We start from the raw sequence: 27,252 nt of genomic DNA, 5'->3' as shown, positions 1-27,252 counted from the left end.
ATATAGATATAAATATAGATAGATACAGATATAGATGTGGAGATAGATATAAAGATAAAGATAGATTAGAAATAAATATATACTTATAGATATTTATATAGATATAGATGGTTTAGAAATAGATATAGTTAGATATTTATTACATATAGATGATTTAGATATAAATATAGATATATAGATAGATACCTATTACATTTCTGGGTGTGTCATAACACTTCTATCTCTCAGACAGTATACAGCCTCAAATCTCATTTAACCAGAGTCTTTAGTCAAAAAAAAATTTTAGCATATTCAAATAACCCTACAATTTGGGAAAATAATTTAAAATGCACATGTATTATAAGTCCAATTTGATAGAAATAAATCAACAGAACACTTTTTCATAATGGGGAACCTGAAGCTCCATCATTAATGCACACAAAATGCAAAACACCATGGGAAACTAAGAAGCTTGACTTTAATTGCAGGTAGGTTGAGAAACTTAAGTAAATCTGAAAGCCCATAAATGCTTACACTTCTTTGATGAGGACTTAAAATCAACACTTGTCTGTACTAGTTAATGAAATTAAGTGACCAATGATGAAAAATTCAAACAACTCAAAAAATGATAGAATCACTTCAATTTCAAATAAAATCAAAGGAGCTAAGGAACATACTAAAAAGCCATAGTAGTAGAACCACACAAAAGGATAACTGTATAGTCAAACTAGAAGACAAATTACAAGCCAGCATTGATCATGAAGTAGAAAAATGAAAGGGAATAAAAGGTGGAAGAAAATGTAAGGTACTTAATTAACAAGAGGAATAATTTCTGAATTATGTGAATACCAGAAGTTGAGGAATAATGGAAAGGGGGAGAAAAAGTAGTAGAGAGAAATAATAGCAGAAAATTTCCTCACTCCCTGGAAAGAGGCAGTTGCACATTTTCATGAGGTCCAATGAGTACAAAACAAAATAGATTCAAACAGAACAACAAAAAGAGAGAAACTTCCTAAAGCAGTAAGCTAGAAGAAAGCCTTAAATATCAAGTAACAATCCTACTCAGGAAAAAAGTAGTATGATAGCTCTTTTAGTCAATAGTTTTCTTTATTTCAAACTTGTTATCGTGGTTTTTAATTGATAATTATTTTATTTGAGTAACAATAATAAGAAATGATGAAATTTTGCATTATGTTTGCACCTTGGATAGAACTAAAAGGCATGTTGTCAAATGAAGAAGATTAAAAAGAGAAAGACTATCACCAAGCAGGTGAGCAGAGCACTACCCAGAGGGACAGAGCCAGAGCAGAGATGAAGCTTCTAATTTGAGTTTAGGAACTTGCTGCACAGTTGAGCATGACTTCCCCTAGTCAATGAATTTAAGATTCTACTGCATGTAGAAAGCACCACACTGCAAGTGTGACAAAATAGAAAAACAACTATAGAGAGACCTCCACCATGCTTAGAGTATGGAAATGGTAGCTCTGAAGGCATGACAAGTATGAACCACCTATATAGCCTTTCAAATAAGAACTTTAGAGAAGAAATATGGAGCATGTTCAAAGAATTCAAAGAAAGCATGGAAAAAACTGAACAAATCACAACTAAGACTCAAGAAAACATGAAAATAGAAATGAGAAAATTTCTAACTGAAATAACAGGTCTGATAAATATGGTATGTGAAATGAAAAACTCACTGAAGGGCCTTACCATCAGAATAACAGCAGCTAAGTGAGCTGAAGGATGAGCTGCATAACAATTCCATACAACAGAAAAGGTTGGAAAAGTGAACAATGTAAAAGTAAATGTTTAAGATAAACTATCAAATGGTAGAAAAAATATGGACAGATAAAAACAGAACTCTGGAGGAAATTAAATAGAAACAGCATAAGAATCATTAGAGTTTAGAGGTCCAGAAAGAAAATCCCCGTGAAAAATCAATAGTCAAGAAGATCATTGCAGAGAGTCCTAGAGCTGAAGTGTGCATGCGACCAAATCCTGCATGCCCAAAGCTAAAAGAGATCCATAAATGAGCACCCCATGGCACATCTTTCTTACAATGATGAATATTATAGATAGTTATAGAATACTGAAGGAAGCAAGTTCTAAAACAGAAATTATATGCAAAGAAGCATCCTTACGATTTACAGCAGATTTATTAAAAGCAATCCTCAAGGCCCAAAGACAGTAGTGGGATATAGTGAAAAAAATGAAATCAATGCTTTTCCAAAAATATTTACAATCTGACTAGCACACAGGCTTGAGGAAGAATAAAATGTTTCACTAGTAAACTTTGCAGACTCAAAACCATCCTTAAAAGAACTGAAAGGGGCCCGGAGAGATAGCACAGCAGTGTTTGCCTTGCAAGCAGCCGATCCAGGACCAAAGGTGGTTGGTTCGAATCCCGGTGTCCCATATGTTCCCCCGTGCCTGCCAAGAGCTATTTCTGAGCAGACAGTCAGGAGTAACCCCTGAGCACCGCCAGGTGTGACCCAAAAACAAACAAACAAACAAAACAAAACAAAAAAAAGAACTGAAGGGTCTACTTTAAGACAATGCAAGCCCAACAAACACACAAACTCCTACTAAATCCCGTTACAATAATCTGTCAATCGACTAAATGCACCAGTTAAGAGACACAGAGAAGCAAAATGACTCAAGAAATTCAATCTAACATTTGCTACCTGCAAAAACACATCTGAGTAATCAGAACAAACATAGACTCATAGTCAAAGATTGTAGAACATCATTCAAGCAAGAAACTATCTTACAAAAACTGGGATGGTCATAGAAATATCAGACAACACAGAATTTAGGCTTAAAAAGATTATAAAAGAGATGGGAATATTTTACTAATCAAAGGATGTGTACACCAAGAAAAAAATCACACTTATAAACATATAAACACGCAATGATGAGCTAGCAAAATACTTAAAACAACTGCTGATATACTTGAAAACATAAATTGCAACACAATAATAATGGGAGACTTCAACACAACCAGATCACCCCTTGGTTAACCAGGCTAAAACTTAACAAAGATATACTGATTCTGAAGGAAGAAATAGAAGAGACAGGCTTAGCATATATAAAGAGAGCTCTTCATCCTACAAAAACTGAATGCATGTTCTTCTCCAGTGCATATGGGTCATTCTTCATGATAGAACACATGCTAGGCCATAAAACATGCCTTCATAGAATCAAGAGGATAGAAACTGTTTCTGCCATATTCTCAGACCACAAAACACTGAAAATAGAGATGAATTATAGGCAGACATAGAGAAATAACTTTAAAACCTGAAAATTAAACAACTCAATTCTAAATAACCAGTGAGTGGATCAGAGATGAAATCAAAGAGTAAATTGAAAGATTTCTGTAAACAAATTAGAATAAGGACACTAATTATTAAAATTTGTGGGACATAATAAAAACATTATTAAGAGAAAAATTATCACTTTTTATAAGGAAAGAAGAAAAAAACCTACACAAATAACTTAATAGCACAGCTTAAGACATTGGAAAAAGAGCAACAATAAAGCTGTAAGTAGGCAGAAAGAATGAAATAATAAAACTAAAGTAGAAGTTAATGAACTGGACACCCAAAAACCAATCCAAAAGATAATGAAAAGAGTTGGTTCTTTGAAAAAATAAACAAGATTGATAAACCATTAGCAAGACTCACAAAGAAACTTAGAGAATAAATTTAAAAAGCAGAATCAGAAATGAAAAGAGGGAGTCACTACAGATATACAAAGATTAATCAGCTATTACTTTGAGAATCTTAATACCACAGAACAAGAGAACCTTGGATAAATGGATAGATTTTTGGACTACCACAACCATCCAAGGTTGAATCAAGATAATCAGGAATACCTGAACTACATATCACTATTGAGGAAATTGAAAGGGTAATCAAAAGGCTTCGCAAAAATAAAAGCCCAGGTTCATATGAATTCACTAGAGAATTCTTTCAAACTTTAAAAAAAAAAAAGGATATACTTCTAATCTTCTTCAAGCTCTTCCAGAAAATTAAAGAAACAGAAACAATCCCTAATTGTATCTATGTAGCTAAAATCACCCTGATACCAAAAGCAGATTAAAAACACCACAAAACAAGATAATTATAACCCATATCCTTGATGTATGCAAATGCAAGGATCCTAAACAAAATACTAGCAAATAAAATCCAACAAACCCTCAAGCTGCAACAAAACTGAGGTAACTTTGTATGTGGAGGTAGATGGGAGGCACAGGGAACAATGTTAGATATTGTCATTGAGATGGTAGGTTTAATCCAATAAGTTTGTGAGCCTAAAACAGAAATGTCAACCTGATTGTTGTAAGCTACATTATTATGATTTAATTAAAGGGTAAAAAAAAGAAATTTGAGTTTTTTTTAAAGTGATTTGCTTATGGCTATGCAACAACTGCATTTAAGAACGAAGTTATTAACTATTATTAGTCACATAATTAAGACTTTTAGGCTAAATCAAAGATTATATTTTTTTTAAAAAAATTATTGTCATTTATAAGCAACCTGTTATTGTGGTGCTTTGTTGTGATAGATTATAGGTAGTTTTCCTTTTCAATATGTTTTCCTGAAATTGGGCTCCTATTCTCCTGTGGTTAACTCAAAACTGTTATGGAGATGTATGGGGGTGTTTAGAAATGTTCATGGAGATGTTTAGGGAAGCTTCCCTAGACTTAAAAGATGGGAGGGGCAAGAGTGATGGCACAGCAGGTAGAGCGGCATATTCCAGGATTTGTGTTTGATCCCCAACATCTCATATGGTCCAGAAAGTTTGTTAGGAGTAATTTTTGAGTGCAGAGCTAGGATTAACCCCTGAGCATCAATGGGTGTGGGCCAAAAGACAAAAATAAATAAATAAATAAATAAATAAATAAATAAATAAATAAATAAATAAATAAATAAATAAATAAATAATAAATGAGTAAAGGCAAGACTAGGAGAGCTGGCTATTAATTTTAGCATGGTTTTACTAATTTTACTGTAGATAAGTAAATCAGGGTTATTAGTTTTTAGAACATAAACAAAATTGGGGCCTATTTACTGACAATTCTGTATTTTGGCATTTTTGTTAAAGCAAGAAATGATTCAGACCTCTCCATGCTGCCTCTTGTTTTCTATCCCTGTCACCAAAATTATTAATAGGGTCTTTCATTTAGACTTACTAAGAAATGAAAACAAGAAATAAAAATAGTACACCATAGGAATTAGGGAAGGGTATTATCAAATGTGAATAAATTCTGCCTGCTTCATTCTTATAAAGTCAGTATTAAGCTATAAGAGAGATCATATGTCTGTAAAAGACTTTTATTTTCCCTTCATTTTGTACATCAATTGTTTTCAAAGTAAAGGTGGTACATAACTGTAAGGTTTAAAAAATTATCTCTGTAAAACAGGAAAGAAAATTCTTGTCTCTAAGTTGATAGTTGCAAGGAATCAGAGGTTGAAAAATTTAGCTAGTGAAGTATGAGTGACAGATCATTGAAAGATTTTAAAACCTGGCACCATTTTTTAAAATAATAGTATAGAAATAAGTATTTTTGCTTTACCTCATAGGACTGCCCCAGACCCAAACCCTCTACTCTACCCTGAAACTTCAAACATAAAACACAACATATGTGGTATATTTATATTACCCAAATTTCCAAGTTTACAATGAATTCAAAAGAGAAAATGCTTTCTCAATTAGAAGTCTAGAGAGATGAGAACATGAACTTGGGTATGAAAATGTTAACTACCTCATATTTTAGGGGGGTTGGGGCTAGGAATCATGGTGCTAGTTGTTCTTCTGGGTGTACCTTATCTGCTATACTATCTCTTCAGCCCCCAAATTTTGGAGGTTTTGCTTATTTGTTTTGATGACACACCCAATGATTGTCAGAGGTGACTCCTGGCTCTACACTCATAAATTATTCCCTGTGGTGCTTTGGGACCCTATGAAATGTTGGAAATCAATTCCTCATGATTTGTTTGCAATGCATAAGTGCTTTACATCTCTCCAGCCCCTTCAGCCCCAACACTTTTTTTTTGTAAACTACTACATTTTTATCAAAAATGTACTCAATATAAATTCCAGCAGGAAATGTATTTTTAAATAAGCTGTAACTCATATATTAACGTAGTTCAATTAATTAAAAATAACCTTTCATTGGACAGCTTCTAAGTGAGAAGACTTCATGTTCACACATTCTAAGTGATGGTGTTTACAGGACACTAAAATTGAGAGGATACATGTAGCTATATCAAAAGTCACAACCATACACACACAAACATACAGTTGATATTTGTATCTGCCTGATAAAATGTTAAGAGTTTACAAAAAGGTCTTTAGTGGCTTTTGATAGATACATATTTATATAATATTGAGCTCAAGTAGATATACTAGCACATTACTCTCATTTTAAGTGTAGTTGTTGCTAGTTTTATTACTTTTATTCTATTACTATTTATTACTATTACTTTCCTTGAGACAGTTTCTAGTGCAGTAGATATACAAAACACACAGTCTGAGGTCAGTGTGAGGAGATTCTGATTGCTTAGGTCCTCTTAAAATCTCTTTCAATTTTCTATTTTATAGATAAGAAAACTTGAGCACAGAGATATTAAAGCATCTTTTCCTGGTAAGAAGGACAAAGTAAGACACTGAGCTCTGACATTACTCTTGCTATGACAAATACATTGGCTCCTTTGATATGTTAGAAAAAAAGGGAAGGAAGCTATCTCTTAGTGTGGGGATTATGAAGGACTTCTTTCTGTTTTCTATATTGGTTCCAAAATTGTATGATAAATGTATTTTATAATGAGTGAAATCATTTTGAAAAATATTTACTATAAAATGAACCACTTTTGGTACAAAAAAGTTTTGAAAATCTTAAAGAATGGCTTGGAAATTTAGCTAAATGATTATTTCAAAATTACTTTTTGATGTTTGTTCTATCCCCCTCTCCAAATAACTTAACAAGGGTATTTCCAGAAACTTCTTGATCAGTTTCTAGGTGGGCTGATTGTTTTTCTGCACCTCAAGAAGTTATGAGGAGTTTACTCTAAGATATTGAATGTTAACTTCCTTGCATTTCAATAGAAGATGGCAGTGAATAGAAAATCAGATGATTTGTTTTTAAACTGGGAAAACAATACTTTCTCAAAGAAACTGTATTTTAAACTGGAAACTAGCATCATATATTTGTTTTTGTGGATCCCCAAAGATACAAATGCAATAAAATATCTTCATCATAATCATTATGATTATTGAAGTGGTTTAACTTCTTTCTTCAAAAATGATAAGGAAAGGTGGGTTTTGTGTGTTTGCTAAAACTGATCTTGTCATAGACCCTAATTGTCATTTTCTCTTTATAAGCGATCACTTCTTCTGACTATCTCCAGAGTTTATTGGATATAGTTCTATTTTAAAAAAACTTAAGAATTGGGGCCGGCAAGGTGGCGCTAGAGGTAAGATGTCTGTCTGCCTTGCAAGTGCTAGCCAAGAAATGACCGTGGTTCAATCCCCCGGCGTCCCATATGGTCCCCCCAAGCCAGGGGCAATTTTTGAGCTCTTAGCCAGGAGTAACCCCTGAGCATCAAGTGGGTGTGGCCCAAAAAACCAAAAAAACAAAAACAACTTAAGATTTAGCCATATCTCTTATTCTATCATATATATATATATATATATATATATATATTTTCTTTATTCCCCAATTTTTTCATCATTTTCCTGGCATTATACTCATTTTAGGAACATTTAGTTCAAAACAACTCACTTAAAAGACACAATTTCTTAAAGAAAACAATTTTATAATAGCTCATATTTAATGTGCAGTGTTTTTACCCATTAAAATAAATATATGTGAATACATTCTTTTTAAAATAAAGTTCTGTACTTAGCACTGCCTTTATTCCTGTTAGATTCCTATTTTCTAAAATCTTCCCAGAAAATCTTCCTGAGAAAAATATATCTCTAGCCCCTTTTTCCAGGACACTTTGAACTCCCTCCTTTCCCCCCATCTTCTCATTCTGAATATAAACCTACAAAGAACTGATTTGACAGAGAGGAAGCATCTTGAAAGGCATAGGAGGGAAAACTGGACCTAAATCACCTTTTAAACATACATAAATACGCACGTGCGCGCGCGCACACACACACACACACACACACACACACACACACACACACAAATGCATGCACACAAAAAGAAAGGATGATGATACTAGTAGTATGTAAATAATTCCAACCTTTGAAGAATATTTGTTATGTGGAAGAATAAGAAGGAAGAAGAAAAGAAAACTGATATAAGCACATTTTTACTTTTACACATTCTTCCTAACTTTTATTTTAAAAATGACTATTTTATTCTACAATTCTTTTTTCCTACCTCAAACTCTACCTATTAGCTGCTGAACATGGTCTATAACTATTGGCCTTCTATATTATTGGCTTAAAAAGTCTCAAATATTTTAATGAAAGGTTATCATAGAACTATTTTAAGACTAACTCTAAGTGGAGAATAAAGGTCATTATAGCACTATAGTAACTAAAAGCACTTTCTTGGTGATATTATCTAATTATCACAGAACTCTAGAGACATAGGCAATTATTTTGATTATGCTTTATAGATGATGTATTTTAAGCAAGTGAGTAGAATAATGGAAGTCAATCTTGAATTGTACCCAAAATATCTCATATCTACTACTATTCAGAAGATTTATTTTTGATAAAGTTGTTCAAGATTGAATTTCAGTGATATAATGTTCTAACACCATTCATTCACTAGTGGACATTTCCTGCTACCAATGTCTTCAGTTTCCTTTCAGTTTTCTATCAGTTCCCCCTTCCATGCCTGCCTCTAAAGCCTCTTCTCTCTCTCTCTCTCTCTCTCTCTCTCTCTCTCTCTCTCTCTCTCTCTCTCTCTCTCTTCCCCTATCTCTCTCTCTCTCTCTTCCCCTATCTCTCCCTCTCTCTCTCCCTCTCTCTCTCTTTTCTTTCTCTGTCTCTTGATCTATCTATCTTGCTCTTTTCCTTTTTAGGCACTTAGGTTTGCAGTAGTTTTACTTAAGAAGTATCATGCATATATCACTTTACCTCCTTTCAGTATCCAGTTTTGTCCAGAGTGATCATTTCCAAATATCATTGTCATAAAACATGGTGGGATCTTTTATAAGCCTTCTCTTGCCCAATACAGAAACACTCAAGTTGGAAACACACTACTAATATACCTTAAAATTTGGAATAAACATCTCCATCCAAAAAAGAAGAAAAATTACAAAAACTGTTTCTTAACATATACAATTGATAGTCAACATTTATTCCGAGGCTTTTAAAATTATTTAAATTTTCAAATTATTGTTTAGGTGCCAGAGCCCTTAATAGTAAAGCATATAGGACAATTGCCTTGCACTTAGCCTATTCAGATTCAATCCCCAGCATCCCATATGTAGCTTTGTACATATGATCCTATGTACATATGATCCTATGTACATATGTACAATACTCAGAAGGCAGATGGTAATGGGGAAGAGTCAGGGAAGTGAACTCATTCAATATATATATATGTATATGTACATATGTACATATGTATATAGTACCCTGGTCCTCTGTGAACCAAGAAGAGTGATTGCCAAGTGCAGATCCAGGAATAAGTCTTAAACACTGGTGGGTCTGACTCAATTTAATTTAAATTATTGATTAGTCCAAATTATTAGATTTTTGGTACTCCGTATTTTATATACTTATATATATATGTATATATATTTTTGGTACTCCATATTTTATATACTTATATATAATATGTATGTAAAAGAAATATATATGATAATAATAGAAATAAACATACATATAAAAGTATATATGTAGAATACTTACGTATTTGACATATAATGTAAAAATTATATGTATAATACTTATTTTACATCAAATATACTTGCTACAATCCTCACTGGAATACAGCCTTCAATAATCTCTCTTTTAGATAAGGATTAGGAGGACCAGTTCATAGTAGGAAGCTAGCCACAAGGAGTAGAGAGTACAATTAGTGTAGAGAAGGGTCTAGTATGAATGTTATTGTTGGAACCAATCACTCTGGACAAGAAGTAGGATCTCAAAGAGGATAAAGAGACATGCATTGCACCCCTTCATTAACAGTAGTGCAAACCACAGTGTCATAAAAGAAAAGAGAGGGGTCAGAAAGATAGCACAGCATTAGGGCATTTGCCTTGCACGCAGCAGATCCAGGAAGGACGGTGGTTCAAATCCCAGCATCCCATATAATCCTCAGAACCTGCAACGAATGACTTCTGAGCTCAGAGCCAAGAGTAACCCCTGAGCACCGCTGGATATGACACTCCCCTTGATGATGATGATGATGATGATGAAGATGAAGATGAAGAAGACAAAGATGAAGATGAAGAGGAGGAGAAGAGGAGGAGGAGTAGAAGTGGAGGAGGAGGAGAAGATGAAGAAGAAGAAGAAAAGAAGAAGAAGAAGAAGAAGAAGAAGAAGAAGAAGAAGAAGAAGAAGAAGAAGAAGAAGAAGAAAAGAAGAAGAAGAAAAAGAAGAAGAAGAAGAAGAAGAAGAAGAAGGAGAAGAAGAAGAAGAAGAAGAAGAAGAAGAAGAAGAAGAAGAAGAAGAAGAAGAAGAAGAAGAAGAAGAAGAAGGAGAAGGAGAAGGAGAAGGAGAAGGAGAAGAAGAAGGAGAAGAAGAAGAAGAAGAAGAAGAAGAAGAAGAAGAAGAAGAAGAAGAAGAAGAAGAAGAAGAAGAAGAAGAAGAAGAAGAAGAAGAAGAAGAAGAAGAAGAAGAAGAAGAAGAAGAAGAAGAAGAAGAAATTTCATGCATTGGCCTACCTTCTACTAGTTAACCTTATAGTATGTTTTCCCAATTGTCCAATCCTAAACACATTACACAGCTCAGATTTTAAATAAAGAATAAGTATGCTGGTACAATACTCAGAAGGCAGATGGTAATGGGGAAGAGTCAGGGAAGTGAACTCATTCAAAGGAGGCTTTCCCTTCGTAAAAACCTGCCAATGATATAGCAGATAATTAATGAGAAATGTCTATACAACAGTGCAGATTCTTCCAAAATATTTTCAAAGCAATTAGTCTTGAAGTAATTAAGAAGAGGAAGAAATAAAAAAATGTCCACTTCTTTGTGTAGCAGATTTCACAATGGTTTTACCATGGAAGACAATTTTCCTGCTTTTATATTTTGTAATCAGTCCCTAAAATGGTTCTAGATGACAGACTCTTGCTCCTTAGCATATCCTGTCTCCACTTTTAAAAACGCAGGATCAATATAATATGGGCAGATACTGAACAAGGGAGAAAAGACTAAAGAACAATGTGGTAAGTGCAATATTATTGTTGTAAGAAATATGTTTTATGTGTACCTTTTTGAAGACATACGTTTTATGGAGACCTATTTGAAGACACTACAAATTTTTTAACAAGAAACACTTTGCCTTCCTCAGCTGTGCAATCAATATGTTTAGGGATCAAGCAGGGATCAGACATGATGTATTAGAGTTCAGGTCATGACCCATAGCTAAGCCAGGGTAAGAAACGTGAGAGACCAGAAATAGAAACAGTCAGAGGCTGAGTACAAGCTAATGTCCTTTGAGAGTAGTAAAAGTTGAAATCAAGAAAATCAGAAGCAAATTGCAATGCAAGGGCCACAGTGGAGTCAAAGTGGATTGATGAAGCACAAGACTAAAAATGAGAAGCATACATGAAGCTATGGCAGAACAAACATAAAGTAAAAAGAATCTGATGCAATTACTTTAAAAGCACTGAAAAGATAGAATTTCTCTTTATCTGAAATGATGTACTGGCAGAAGAGAAAACAGGTGTAAGTAAACTGAAAAAAATGTGTAAGAATATTTAGTCTAACAGAAACTTCTGGAAACATGCTCTACGTAACCTGTTTCTTGGCCACAGCAGTATGACAGCTAAATGAAGTTGCATTTTCACACATGAGTACAGTATTTATTTGTTCAATATTTTATCTATGCTTACTTTAATTAAAGAATTGTAGTAAAAAAAAGAATTGTAGTAAGGAATCATATAAAACAGTTCTTATTTTAAAAGTCATAGACTTTTTTATGTATCTATGGACTTTGTCGTCTGATGGAGAACATAGAAAATTAATAAAAAATAAAGAAAGATTTATAATTGTGGTACTGTGAAATTAATGAACAGGGTGTCAGGGGAGAGAAGAGCAGGAAAAAAAGAGAATACAATAAAATGCTGTTGGCAGGAAGAACCATTTTTAGAAGCTGCCAATTAATCTGATGTATAATATGTGGGAAAAAGAAACAGCTTTCAGAAAAAGCTTTTTTACAGTGGTGATAGCATAACAAAATCCTCTAAACTAGAAATTAGTTTGGCTTGTTCAAGAAATGGAAATAAGAGGCCATGGAGATAGTTCAATGGTCCAGAGAACATGCTATACATGCAGAAAGCAGGGACTTGATTCTGTATGGTGTTGCTTTGAGCAACAATAGAAAGAACACCAGAACATAGTTCTAAGAGTAATCCCAGAGCACAATAAATGTTACTCAAAAGTTAAAAACAAAAAAAAAGAAAGAAATAGAATGGAGAGAGTTACTAAAAGTAAATTTAAAAAATGAACAGCCTGGGATAAAAGTAAATTCATTATTGATTTATTTGACATATGCCAATGTATAAAATACAAAGAGTATAGCATACTCAATCAACATATTTATATATTGTATATGTAATATTATATGTAATATAATCCCATTGCAACATTAGGTATATGACCAAGAAGAAGAGCACTCCCAAATTAGACTTCAATATTAGTAAAACTTAATTCATAGTTTTAGAGAAATGAAAGAAAATGCCCTCAAGTAATTCATAATTACTACTATATATACATATATATCCTTTCTTGAAACTCATATAACCAGACCTATGTTTAGGTTTTGAAGGTCCCACACTTAGCCCAGACCACGCAGAATAATCTCTGATATAGAAGACCAGACTACCTTCTATCTACTTCACTCCATCTTTTCTTTCTTTGGTCAGTACCTTCCAAAGACAGTTACACATATAGAATACCTCCATAAGAAAATGTACCTTAATTTTAAGGTCTTCTCTTACCTTAATGGCCAAGCTGTACTAAAACTGTAAATATATATTTGATTCTTAGTTCACTCCCTGCTTTTTTTTTCTCCTACCACAATTTTTTTGACTTCATTCTTGTCTTTTTCCATTATAGAATCAGATAAAAATATGGAATGCTTCACGAATTTGCGTGTCATCCTTGTGCAGGGGCCATGCTAATCTTCTCTTTATCGTTCCAATTTTAGTATATGTGCTGCCAAAGAGAGCACTCCTACCACAATTTTTTAATTGTAAAAATCTCACCTAGACTCTATTAGAGTCTTAATCAGTATAAGTATCTTTTGTTTCATTAACTAAGGCTCCCAGGTAAATTACCTTTATTCTGATCAATAAAAGTTGGCAGAGAAAGTACAGTTCTGGTTCAGCTCAATCCAGGAAGCTGGAAGCCACTTGATCTAATGCTTTTCTCTCTTGAACTAGTTTATTCTGTGTATTGTGAGGTGCATTTGTTGCAGACCGAGCCATCCAGGATAGAAGTATGGTGATGAGGCCAGTTGCCACATCTAGGTGGGCTTATACAACTCAAAAATAAAAGTGTGAGGAGGAAAAGAAAATCAGGGAGTGATTTAAGAATCATATACAGATCTAAGAGTCAAATCATCAAATAAATCCTTGCCAATAAAGACTACACTCACAGTCTTTGAGATAGTTAGATGCCAGCTCAATTGGTGTTTATCCGGCTAATCTCATTATCTTCATAATTCAGAGTTAAGATCAGACTTGCTATATAGATAAGTATTTTTGCATTTTATATAGAGCAAATTTCAGGCAAAGTTTACTCAAGATTCATATTCGAAGTAGTCTATTTTTTTCAAGTAAATAGACATAGATATGAAACCCTATATTTCTTTTTTTTTCCTTGTTTTTTTGGGGGGCCTCATCCGGTGATGCTCAGGGCTTACTCCTGGCTATGCACTCAGAAATCACTTCTGGCTTGGGGGACCATATGGGATGCCAGGGGATCAAACCAGGTCCATCCTAGACTAGCACTGGCAAGGCAGATACCTTACCGCTTCATGCTACCGTTTCAGCCCCTGAAACCCTGCATTTCATATAGACCATATTGCATATGGTCTTTTGCCTGATTATGAATACAGGCTCTTCAAGTTCTTTCACTTCACCCACTCATAAGACTTACCATAAAAAGAAGTTTCTTACTTCTCACTGTAATTCATTCCTCTTTCCATGAATCCCCCAAACTTGGCCTATGGTGAAATTCAGCTCCTGAGATCAGAATTTAGTTCATAGTTTACTTCTCCCAATTCTGCTACCCCCAACATTGCCTAAAAGATAAACTGAAGATTTCCTTCTCAGATAGTTGAGGATTTCAAGAACTCCCTATAAACTGATAAACCACACAAAATAACATCTTTGAAGCCATCACAGATTCAACTTCACCTCCACTTGGGTTCAATTAGATTGGAAAAAAACTGACAATTTTATTAAAGAGGGACAAGAATATGCTTGAAGACTACAATTCCAACCTCCCTAGTTCCCAGTGTTTTCCCCGGCCCTTCATAGTAAATTCCCCTTTATAATTGCTAAACTTTATCCAGTGATTATTGATTATTACAGTTTTATTTCAGAGCTGCATTTTCCTACAACTATTCTAAGAGTGCCCTCCAGTGGTAGGTGATAAGATGAAACTAAAGAAACCAGATTGAAGAATCATTATACCATAAAATAGCAGCTTAGTGCAGGTAAGAATTGTCCAAGAGATAATTATTCACTTCTTATGATGAAGTAGATTACTTTATCTTCTATTTAGTAAATAAGTAGTTAGTAATCTCACTAACCAAAAAGGCCAACCAGTCTGCTAGATATTTAGTAGATCATATCATCGACAATACCACCCTCAATGATAGACGTGAGCAGAAAATGAGCTACATGAGTCATATAACAATGGCTTCTCATAACATGAAACAATCTCATCTTTCTCTGTTAAGTCTTAGTCCTAGAAAGCACTGACATATGAGCTCTTTAACATCTCTTCCTTAGTTTAACGTCTTTGAATATAAAAGACACCATGTACACAGTTGCTATGACAAGCTCCATTAGCTCAATTAGTTTGTAGAGGGTGAAAGAGTCTGTCAGTGAACAGAGTCATGATGCTCAATTTTTTGGCTTTGTAATGGAGTCCACTGTCCCTTCATCACTATGCCATGAAGCTAAATAAAATATTCTCTTCATTTTGACACAGATTTTTTAGGACATACATTGATGAGAGAATAATTATGGACTCAAGTGTAGTGAGAAAATTCATATACCAGATGATTGTCTGGTATACTTACTTTCTCACAAAAGCTAGGACAAATGTAGCCAATGACTCTGTTTATATCCCCTATGATATTTTCTATCTCTATGCCATAAATCTCAGATCTATTGTCCCATGAAGGTTTATCAGACACACAAAGTATAATGCTTTCTTTGTGATTATAATGCATAATCAGTGCTGGAAAGAATGCGAGCTATCCTGATACACCTTTTTAATGTTTAGAATCCTGTGATGTTTATGTTAATTAGATGTTGTATGAGAGACTGGTTTATTTCTAGTTTTTCAATAATAAAAATTCTGAAGTGGGGGCTGGAGTGACAGCGCAGCAGTAAGATGTTTGCCTTGCACACAGCCAACCCAGGACTATCCTAGGTTCTATCCCTGGCATCCTATATAGTTCCCCAAGACTGCCAGGAGAGATTTTTGAGTGCAGAGCCAGGACTAATCCCTGAGCACCACTGGGTATGACCAAAAAAAAATTTTTTTAAAAAAACCTGAAGTTAAGCAAATGACTTAACCTTGAATTTCTTCTCCCTTTTTTGGAGGATAAATTCTTGGTCAAAGAACACAAACAACTTAACTTGCTTTGGATAACATATAATTGATTTTGTAGAAAGACTATTCTAACAGTGCCACCAACAGTGACTATATTGCCTAAAGTCCTAACATCATTGGGATGAATTGTGATCATTAATTTTTGTTAGTGTAGTGGGTATATAGCAATATAATCAAGCTGTTTTAATTTATATTTCCGTGATAGTGTTGCCAGCTTTTATGACATAGTTCTCTGAATTTCCTCAGATATAAACAGATAGTCAAGATACCATAAGCTAACTACCTGTTCCATTAGAAGCATTAAGATAGTCTTGGATAAATAAAAGTTGTTCCTTTATGAGACTAAAGTATTTATTCAGTGACTATCTAGTGAACTGAAAAAAAATTATAGTATTTGTTTTCAGATATATTCAGTATTTTATTATGTTCAGTATATTCAGAATTTTATTTTTAACAACATTATAATATGGTACACCCAATCAAAAACATTGTTTATCTTTTATGATTTGTGATACATGAGTATTAATAATATAAATTAAGATGATTTTAGAGATCAAGTGGGTTTAATAAATTTATTTAAAACTATTTAATAACTTCATGAATATGAACAATAAATGAGACAAGGGTGACCTTATAAAATACAAGAACGTTATTTATGCCCTTGGCTGCTAAAATCTAAATTGGACAAGAATATAGTTCTAGGTATTTTTAATAAAAAACAAAAGTATTTAAAAAATCTTAAGTTATATACTCAGAGCAATAAATCTTTGGTAACAGGCCAAAACCTGAAACAAACACTTTTCCTATTGTCTTGCCTAATCAGTTATTTCAAAGCAAGTGAAATGAGAAATTGTTGAACAAAGTTTGCTTATAAAATCAGTTTGCCCATAATCTGTTTTCTCCAAAATATTGTCTATAACCCAATTAGGAGTCACACTCAAAAACGTGTGTGGGAAGAAAGAATTTAGAAATATATTTAGAAAATACAGTAAACATATTAGAGATCAAGCTCCAGATTCAAATTTTTTAAGGAAATCTCTTTATAATTTGGCTACCTAGGGCAAAAATCATATGAATCTACAGTGAATTATAGTCTTCAATCCATTAATAATCTGTCTTAAACTTGATACAAGAATTCCTGGCAAGCTGTGAGAAAACAAAAGGACTTCTTTGCCTTTTAAAGTGACACATTTTCTTTGTTTTATATTCACTTTGAGATTATTCTGTTGAAGTATCAGAAATAAATCTGAAACTTCAAGTAAACATCCATCCTAGATGTTAACTGCACATGGCTGGCAATCTCTTTCTCACACACAAATATTTCTTATCTTCTTGATCTATTGAAATGGTATTTTACTTCTATGTTCACCATACCCCAGTAAAAAGTATCCAGTAAAAAGTACTTTTTTCCCAAGAAACACATCTCAGATTAATTTTTATCTACTTTCATTTAAAGTAAGCAAAAAATAGTGTAGTACAAAGATTGTTAAAGTTTCTGCTTTAGATTTTTGTTTTGTTTTGTTTTGGGGCCACACCTAGTGATGCTCAGGAGTGATTTCTGAGTACATAGCCAGGAATGACCCCTGAGCGTCACCAGGTATGACCCTCCCAAAAAAAAGCCAAGAAAAAAAGAGAAAAAAAAGAGAAAGCGCTCCTGACTTGGGGGACCATATGGGACGCCAGGGGATCGAACTGAACCAAGGTTTATCTTGGGTAAGCTGCACACAAGGCAAACGCCCTACCGCTGCGCCATCACTCCGGCCCCTGTTTTAGAATGACTTAACTTTGCTTTCTTCATCACATTCAGAGAGCCATACATAGTAACATGCTAAAACTTATTCAAGTAATTAAGTGATCCTATCACCGACCCCCAGGGTTCTAATCAATTACAGCACCATAGTCAAAGCTTAAGATTTCATGACACTTTTGATTTTTTCTTTAAGATTAAATTCCTACTCTGTTTCAGCATTATCAGTATCTTAATCATCAATTAACCAATAGATCAATCCATCAATAAACATTATCTAGGGGAACAAAAGTCTCTACAGAAACACTAAGACTTCTGCTGCCAGAAGTACCAGAAGGACAAAATAAACAGAAATGCATGACAGTCATTTAGGAATTATCTGGCAATGAGTAAGGAAACTGGCGAAGGTGTGTGGTCATGGAGACTGGAAGGATATTACAGCGAATAGGGCACTTGTCTTGCATGTGGCTGATTAGGGTTTGATTCCTGGCACTCCATATTCCCAACGTACCACCAGGAGTGATCCCTAAGTGTAGAGCCAGGTATGTACCACCCACTTCAGCCTCCTCCCTCCAACCCACCCTCACCAATATATATATATATATATATATATATATATATATATATATATATATATATATAGGGCTAGCAGCCATGGCGGACAGTCTGTGATTCACTTATGGGCCAAGACAAAACCACAGATGGCTTGGCCCTATTCTAGCTGCTGCTCCATCTTGAAAAAAACTTCACACAATCCACCACCCCCTGCACAAACTTTACCTATTAAAAGTCCAGAAAGTTTCTCTTAGATTTGTGAAAATACAGGCAGTACTTAGAACTTATTTTATGCTCAGGGATCACTCCTGATAGTGCTCAAAATGCCAGAGACTGAACCATGGTGAGCAGCATGCAAGTTAAGAATCATAACCCCTGAAAAATGTTTTGGGGGGAGGAGCTAGGCCATAACCAGCAGTGTTCAGGGGTTACTACTGGCTCTGTGTTCATAAATTGCTCTGGTAGGCTTTGGGAAACATATGGGATGTCGAGATCAAACCTGAATCTTTCTTGGGTTGGCCATAAAAGGCAAACACCCTACCGCTGTGATATTGCTCCAACCCCAGAATAAAATTCTTATAAGAGAATCTTCCCATTTTCAACTTCATGGATAATCTCAGGAAATATCATTCCAAGTGAAATAGAACTAGGAATGAAAAAACAAACAAATATTATGAGTTCTTTTTTATGTGTAGAATCAAAAACTATTGAACTTTTAAAAGTAAAGTAGAATAGTGGCTACCAATGAAGAAAAAGAAAAACTGGTTAAGGGTTTAAAAATGCAAGATAAAAATTTCTAGAACTATAATGCTTACTTGCTATAACAATAATAATAATTATATATTATACTTTAAATATGTTGTTTTGTATATAGTATGATATAGTTCATATATATTGAAAATTATTGTCCTTGCATTCTGCATTGAAGATTGAGTGAATAATCTCTATACATAAAGCTTTTCAAAGATCAAAGCATATTTTCTAGGAATAATATATATATTAGGGGGGAATATTAGACAACCCAAAATAAACACAAGAAAGTAGATTTTATCAGGGAAAAATCTAGTCCTAGAAATAGTACTCTAATACCAGCAACTGTTTAAAAATATGCTCACAGATAATTAAGTTATATATTAAGCTAAAATTGTCTTACATTAAGATTATCATATAGAGCATAATCTAGAAAAATTAATGTATGATAGAAGAGTAAAATTTGTATCTAAAATGTTAAAGAAATTTTACTTTCATTATATCATTTAACCTTCAGTAGTTTTGTTTTATTGGGGGTGCTTACTCCTGACTCTGTGCTCAGAAATCACTCCTGGCAGTGCTCAGGAGACCAAATGGGATGCTAGGAATTGAAAAGACAACCAGATCAACTGTATATAAGGCAAGTGGTATTATCACTCTTGCCCCTTACATTTTTTCTTTTTTTTTTAATATATATTTTATTTAAACAACTTGATTACATACATGATTGTGTTTAAGTTTCAGCAATGTAAAGAACACCACCCATCAACAGTGCAACATTCCCATCACCAATGTCCCAAATCTACCTCATCCTCACCCTACCCCCACTTATACTCTAGACAGGTTTTCTATTTCCCTCATACATTCTATTTGTTAAGATAGTGCACAATGTAGTTATGTCTCTAACTAAACTCATTCCTGTTTGTGGTGAGCTTCATGAGGTGAGCTGTTACTTCCAGCTCTTCTCCTTTCATGTCTGAAAGTTGTTATTGCAAGAATGTCTTTCAATTTTCTTAAAATCCATAGATGAGTGAGACCATTCTGTGTCTTTCTCTCTCTCTGACTTACTTCACTCAGCATAATAGATTCCATGTACATCCATGTATAGGAAAATTTCATGACTTCATCTCTCCTGACAGCTGCATAATATTCCATTGTGTATATGTACCACAGTTTCTTTAGCCATTCATCTGTTGAAGGGTATCTTGGCTGTTTCCAGAGTCTTGCTATGGTAAATAGTGCTGCAATAAATATAGGTGTAAGGAAGGGATATTTGGTATTGTATTTTTGTGTTCCTAGGATATATTTCTAGGAGTGGTGTAGCTGGATCCTATGGGAGCTAGATTTTCAGTTTTTGGAAGAATCTCCATATTGCTTTCCATAAAGGTTGAACTAGACGGCATTCCCACCAGCAGTGGATAAGAGTTCCTTTTTCTCCACATCCCCGCCAACACTGCTTGTTCTCATTCTTTGTGATGTGTGCCAATCTCTGTTGTGTGGGGTGGTACCTCATAGTTGTTTTGATTTGCATCTCCCTGATGATTAGTAATGTGGAGCATTTTTTCATGTATCTTTTGGCCATTTGTATTTCTTCTTTGTCGTGTCTGTCCATTTCTTCTCCCCATTTTTTCATGGGATTAGATATTTTTTTCTTGTAAAATTCTTTCAGTGCCTTGTATATTTTGGAGATTAGCCCCTTATCTAATGGGTATTGGGTGAATAGTTTCTCCCACTCAGTGGGATGCTATTGTATCCTGGGCGCTATTTTCTTTGATGTGCAGAAGCTTCTCAGCTTAATATATTCCCATCTATTAATCTCTGCTTTCACTTGCTTGGAGAGTGCAGTTTCCTCCTTGAATATGCCTGCAGTCTCAATGTCCTGGAGTGTTTTTCCTACGTGTTGTTCTATATATCTTATGGTTTTGGTCTGATATCGAGGTCTTTAATCCATTTGGATTTTACCTTCATACATAATGTTAACTGGGGGGTCAAAATTCAATTTTTTGCAAGTGGCTAGCCAGTTGTGCCAACACCACTTGTTGAAGAGGATTTCTTTGCTCCATTTCGGATTTATTGCTCCTTTATCAAAAATTAGGTGACTGTATGCCTGGAAAACATTCTCTGAGTATTCAAGCCTATTCCGCTGATCAGAAGTCCTGTCTTTATTCCAGTATCATCCTGTTTTGATAATAATCGCTTTGTAGTAAAGTTTAAAGTTGAGAAAAGTAATTCATCCCATATTCTTTTTCCCAAAGATTGATTTAGTTATTCTAGGGTGTTTATTGTTCCAAATGAATTTCAAAAGTGCCTGATACACTTCTTTGAAGAATTTCATGGGTATCTTTAGAGAGATCGCATTAAATCTGTACAATGCTTTGGGGAGTATTGCCATTTTGATGATATTAATCCTGCCAATTCATGAGCAGGGTATGTGCTTCCATTTCCTCTCTTACTTCTTGCAGCAGAGTTTTATAGTTTTCTTTCTATAGGTCCTTCACATTTTTAGTCAAGCTGATTCCAAGATATTTGAGTATGTGTGGCACTATTGTGAATGGGGTTGTTTTCTTAATGTCCATTTCTTCCCTATTATTATTGGTGTATAGAAAGGCCATTGATTTTTGTGTGCTAATTTTGTAACCTTCCACATTGCTATATGAGTTTATTATTTCTAGAAGCTTTTTGTAGAGTCTTTAGGGTTTTCTAAGTAGATTATCATGTTATCTGCAAATAGCAAGAGCTTGACTTCTTCCTTTCCTATCTGGATTCACTTGATATCTTTTTTCTTGCCTAATCTCTATGTTGAATAGGAATGGTGAGAGAAGACAGCCTTGTCTTCTGCCAGAATTTAGAGGGAAGGCTTTTAGTTTTTCTCCATTGAGGACAATATTTGCCTCTGGCTTGTGGTAGATGGTCTTAACTATATTGAGAAAGGTTCCTTCCATTCCCATCTTGCTGAGAGTTTTGATCAAGAATGGGTGTTTAACTTTATCAAATGCCTTCTCTGTGTCTATTGATATGATCATGTGATTTTTATTTTTCTTGTTGTGATGTTGTGTATTATGTTGACAGATTTACGGATGTTAAACCATCCTTACATTTCTGGAATGAAACCTACTTGATCGTAGTGGATGATCTTCTTAATGAGGCATTGAATCCTATTTGCCAGGATTTTGTTGAGGATCTTTGCATCTGTGTTCATCAGCAATATTGGTCTGTAATTTTCTTTTCTTTTTTTTTTTTTTGTAGCATCTCTGTCTAGTTTAGGTATCAAGGTGATGTTGGCTTCATAAAAGTTATTTGGAAGTGTTCCTGTTTGTTCAATTTCATGAAAGAGTCTTGCCAGGATTGGTAGTAGTTCCTCTTGAAAGGTTTGAAAGAATTCATTAGTGAATCCATCTGGGCCTGGGCTTTTGTTTTTGGGCAGACATTTGCTTACTGTCTTAATTTCATCAATAGTGATGGAAGTGTTTAGATATGCTACATCCTCTTTATTCAACTGTGGAAGATTATAAGAGTCCAAGAATTTAACCATATCTTCCAGGTTCTCATTTTTAGTGACATAGAGTTTCTCAAAGTAGTTTCTGATACCCTTTGAATCTCTGCCATATCAGTAGTGATCTCACCTTTTTCATTCCTAATACGAGTTATCAAGTTTCTCTCTCTTTCTTTGTTAGTTTTGCCAGTGGTCTATAAATCTTGTTTATTTTTTCAAAGAACCAACTTCTGCTTTTTTTGATCTTTCGGATTGTTTTTCAGGTTTCCACTTCATTGATTTCTGCTCTCAGCTTTTCCTTCTGTCTACCTATTTTTGGTTCCTTTTGTTGAGCACCTTCTAATTCTATGAGCTGCGTCATTAAGCTGTTCAGGTATGCCCCTTCTTTCCTGATGTGTGCTTGCAAAGCTATAAATTTACCTCTCCGTACCTCTTTTGCTGTGTCCCATAGGTTCTGATAGTTTGTGTCTCTGTTGTCATTTGTTTCTAGAAAGGTTTTAATTTCCTCTTTGATTTTATCTCAGACCCACTGGTTATTCAGTATTAGGCTGTTTAACTTCCACGTATTAAAGATTTTCTTCTGTGTCACTTTGTAGTTCACATATAATTTCAGGGCCTTGTGGTCAGCGAAGGTAGCCTGCAAAATTTCTATCCTCTTGATATTATGGAGGTATGTTTTATGTGCTAGCATGTAGTCTATCCTGAAAAATGTCCCATGTACATTAGAGAAGAATGTGTATCCAGGTTTCTAAGGGTGGAGTGTCCTATATATATCTACTAGGCCTGTTTCATTCATTTCTCTTTTCAGGTCTAGCATATTCTTGTTGGGTTTCAGTCTGGTTGACTGTCAAGTGTTGACAATGCCATGTTGAGGTCTCCCAAAATTATTGTGTTGTTATTAATATTATTTTTCAGATTCATCAACAATTGTATTATATATTTTACTGGCCCCTCATACGGTGCATATATGTTTAGGAGAGTGATTTCTTCTTGCTGTACATATCCTTTGATTAATACAAAATATCCACCTTTGTCCCTTACAACTTTCCTGAGTATAAAGTTTGCATCATCTGATATTAGTATGACCACTCCAGCGTTTTTATGGGTGTTGTGTGCTTGGATGATTTTCCTCCAGCCTTTTATTTTGAGTCTATGTTTGTTCTTACTATTCGGGTGCGTTTTTTGTAGGCAGCAGAAGGTTGGATCGAGTTTTTGGATCCATTTAGCTACTCTGTGTCTTTTAACTGGTGCATTTAGTCCATTGACATTGAGATAAAGAATTGTCCTGGGAGTTAGTGCCATCTTTGTATCAAAGTTTGGTGTGTCTTTGGTCAGTCTTGTCTTAAAGTAGGTCTTTCAGTTTTTCTTTTAGACTGATTTTGAGTCTGTGAAGTTTCTGAGCTGTTGTTTGTCTGTGAAACCATGTATTGTTCCTTCAAACCTGAAAGTATGTTTTGCTGTGTGTAATATTCTAGGCGAAGCATTTATTTCATTGAGCTTTGTCACTATGTCCCACCACTGCTTTCTGGCCTTGAGTGTTTCAAATGAAAGGTCTGCAGTAAATTTCAAGGATGTTCCCTTGAAAGTAATTTCTCTTTTCGATCTTGCTGCTTTCAGAATTTTGTCTCTATCTGTGGGATTTGTTGTTGTGACTAGGATGTGTCTCAGGGTATTTTTCTGGGGTCTCTTTTAGTTGGTACTCTTCGGGCATGCAGGATTGATCGCATGTATTCTTTAGCTCTGTTAGTTTCTCTTTAATGATGTTCATGACTGTTGATTCTTCCTGGAGATTTTCTTCCTGGGTCTCTGGGACTCCAATGATTTTTAAGTTGTTTTTGTTGAGCTTATCATAGACTTCTATTTTTATCCTTTCCCATTCTTTGAGTAATTTTTCCATTGTTTGATCATTTGCTTTAAGGCTTTTTGCCAATCTCTTCTGCTGTATGGAGTTGTTATTCATCTTATCCTCCAGTGTACTAATTCTATCCTCAGCTGCGGTTAACCTGTGGGAAAGCTCATCCATGTTTTTCTTCAATTCATCTACTGAGTTTTTCAGACTTGAAATTTCAGTTTGGAGTTTTCTCATTTCTATCTTCATATTCTCTTGATTCTTATTATTGTTTTCCTCTAAACTTCCTTTGAGTTATTTGAGCATCTTCCATATTTCGACTCTAAACTCCTTATCTGAGAGACTACCTAGTTGGTTGGCCATGTTCTGGTCATCTGAGTAGCTGTCTTCATTCTACGTCTGGCGCTGGCCTGCATTGTTTCACCATTGTCACACTTGTATTGTGGGTTTTTCTTTTTTTTTTATTTAAACAACTTTATTACATACATGATTGTGTTTGGGTTTCAATCATGTAAAGAGCACCACCCATCACCAGTGCAACATTACCATCACCAAAGTCCCAAATCTTCCTCCTACACACCCAAACCCATGCCTGTACTCTAGACAGGCTTTCTATTTCCCTCATACATTCTCATTATTAGGATAGTTCAAAACATAGTTATTTCTCTAACTAAACTCATCCCTGTTTGTGATGAGTTTCATGAGGTGAGCTGTTACTTCCAGCTCTTCTCCTTTAATGTCTGAAAGTTGTTATTGCAAGAATGTCTTTCATTTTTCTTTTTCTTTTTTTTATTTGAACACCTTGATTACATACATGATTGTGTTTGGGTTTCAGTCATGTAAAAAACACCACCCATCACCAGTGCAACATTCCCATCACCAATGTCCCAAGTCTCCCTCCTCCCCACCCGACCCCCGCCTGTACTCTAAACAGGCTCTCCATTTCCCTCATACATTCTCAATATTAGGACAGTTCAAAATGTAGTTATTTCTCTAACTAAACTCATCACTCTTTGTGGTGAGCTTCCTGAGGTGAGTTGGAACTTCCAGCTCTTTTTTCTTTTGTGTCTGAAAATTATTATTGCAAGAATGTCTTTCATTTTTCTTAAAACCCATAGATGAGTGAGACCATTCTGTTTTTCTCTCTGACTTATTTCACTCAGCATAATAGATTCCGTGTACATCCATGTATAGGAAAATTTCATAACTTCATCTCTCCGGACAGCTGCATAATATTCCATTGTGTATATGTACCACAGTTTCTTTAGTCATTTGTCTGTTGAAGGGCATCTGGGTTGTTTCCAGAGTCTTGCTATGGTAAATAGTGCTGCAATGAATATAGGTGTAAGGAAGGGATTTTTTTTTTATTGTATTTTTTTGTTCCTAGGGTATATTCCCAGGAGTGGTATAGCTGGGTCATATGGGAGCTCGATTTCCAGTTTTTGGAGGAATCTCCCTATTGCTTTCCATAACGGTTGAACTAAACGGCATTTCCACCAGCAGTGGATAATAGTTTCTTTTTCTCCACATCCCCGCCAACACTGCTTGTTCTCATTCTTTGTGATGTGTGCCAATCTCTGTGGTGTGAGGTGGTACCTCATAGTTGTTTTGATTTGCATCTCCCTGATGATTAATGATGTGGAGCATTTTTTCATGTGTCTTTTGGCCATTTGTATTGTGGTTTTTTCTACGTGTTGTGGTTGTATTCATTGACTAAATGATATGCGCGGCTGCTTTGCTTTGCTACAAGGCCAATCTCCTCTGGCTCCTCCTTCTTTGGGCGTATCAACTCACCTCCAGGGAAGGCTAGCCATGCACAGATGAAGCCACATACAGGATGAAATCAGGCCAAGAATGCAGCACAGCACAGGAGACAGTCAGAGATAGGTGCTGGCATCTGAGTTCCAGCAGAGTTCCACACCTTAGTTTTAAATTGGCCAATATTGTTCCTATTTCAGACCAAGAAATTGCCAACATAACATCAAGATTATAAAATAAAACTGAAACAGGAATTTTTTAGGTATAAAGTCACAGCATACAAAGGAAACAAGAAAGGAATCACTAGCAACATGTAAATTTCTTGAAAGTAGTCACTGACACCTTGACGAAGCAGAATGAAGATTGTGGAAATGTAAAAATGTACAGAAAAGGAAGCAAAGAAAACATTTACTCAACTGGCAAATCTTTAGAAAGATTAACTTGAAATTTTCAATACAAGGTAGAGCAAGAGTCAGTAGGGGGCTGAAAGATTAAATGACTGGCAGTCAAGCCAAGTGTACTGTTTTTTAACCCTGCTTACCAGAATAGCATAGATAATTACAGATAACAGCCAATGTCAAGTGTTTCCTTCCATCCAGACCAATAAAATATCAGTATAATAGCATTTTATTTCTTTCATTTTGGGACATACCCAAAGATGCTCAGGGATTGCTACTGGCTCCATGCTCAGGAACAACTCCTAGCAAGGCTTGGAGAACCATATTTGCTGAACCTAAAAGGCTAGTGCTTTATCCTCAGTCCTATACCTTCAGTTTTAGAATTCTAAAGAAATAAAATCTTTTAGTACATAGTTAAGAATCAATAGACTTTTCTGGTGGACAGAAAGTATGAAACTAAAAAGACAAAATAATCAGACTCCAGAGAGATAGTACAATGGACTGGATACTTGTCTTATAATAGGCCAACCTGGTTTCAATCTTTGACACTCCATCTGGTCACACAACCCCTGCTCCCACTTACCCCACCAGGAGTGATCCTTGAATGCAGAGCTTATTAAGCCCTAAGTACTGTTGGGGTGTGACTCAAAAACAAGCAAACAAAAATATATTAAAAGCACAGATCATGATCCCAGAGTAAATAGACATATATCAAGAAAAATAAAATAAT

The 27,252-nt window shown here is 34.8% G+C and overlaps 1 non-coding gene across 1 annotated transcript; it reads right to left on the bottom strand.

Annotated features, from left to right (window-relative positions):
* Positions 1–13,244: 13,244 nt before the first annotated feature.
* On the bottom strand, positions 13,245–13,351 carry LOC125996093 (U6 spliceosomal RNA). The gene has a single exon (XR_007491213.1). It is a non-coding gene; the product is annotated as a U6 spliceosomal RNA (small nuclear RNA).
* Positions 13,352–27,252: the final 13,901 nt, after the last annotated feature.

This window comes from Suncus etruscus, chromosome 1 (assembly GCF_024139225.1).
Source record: "Suncus etruscus isolate mSunEtr1 chromosome 1, mSunEtr1.pri.cur, whole genome shotgun sequence".
NCBI lineage: Eukaryota > Metazoa > Chordata > Mammalia > Eulipotyphla > Soricidae > Suncus > Suncus etruscus.
The sequence above is the reverse complement of the archived record's forward strand: the minus strand, read 5'-3'. Positions and strand labels throughout refer to the sequence as shown.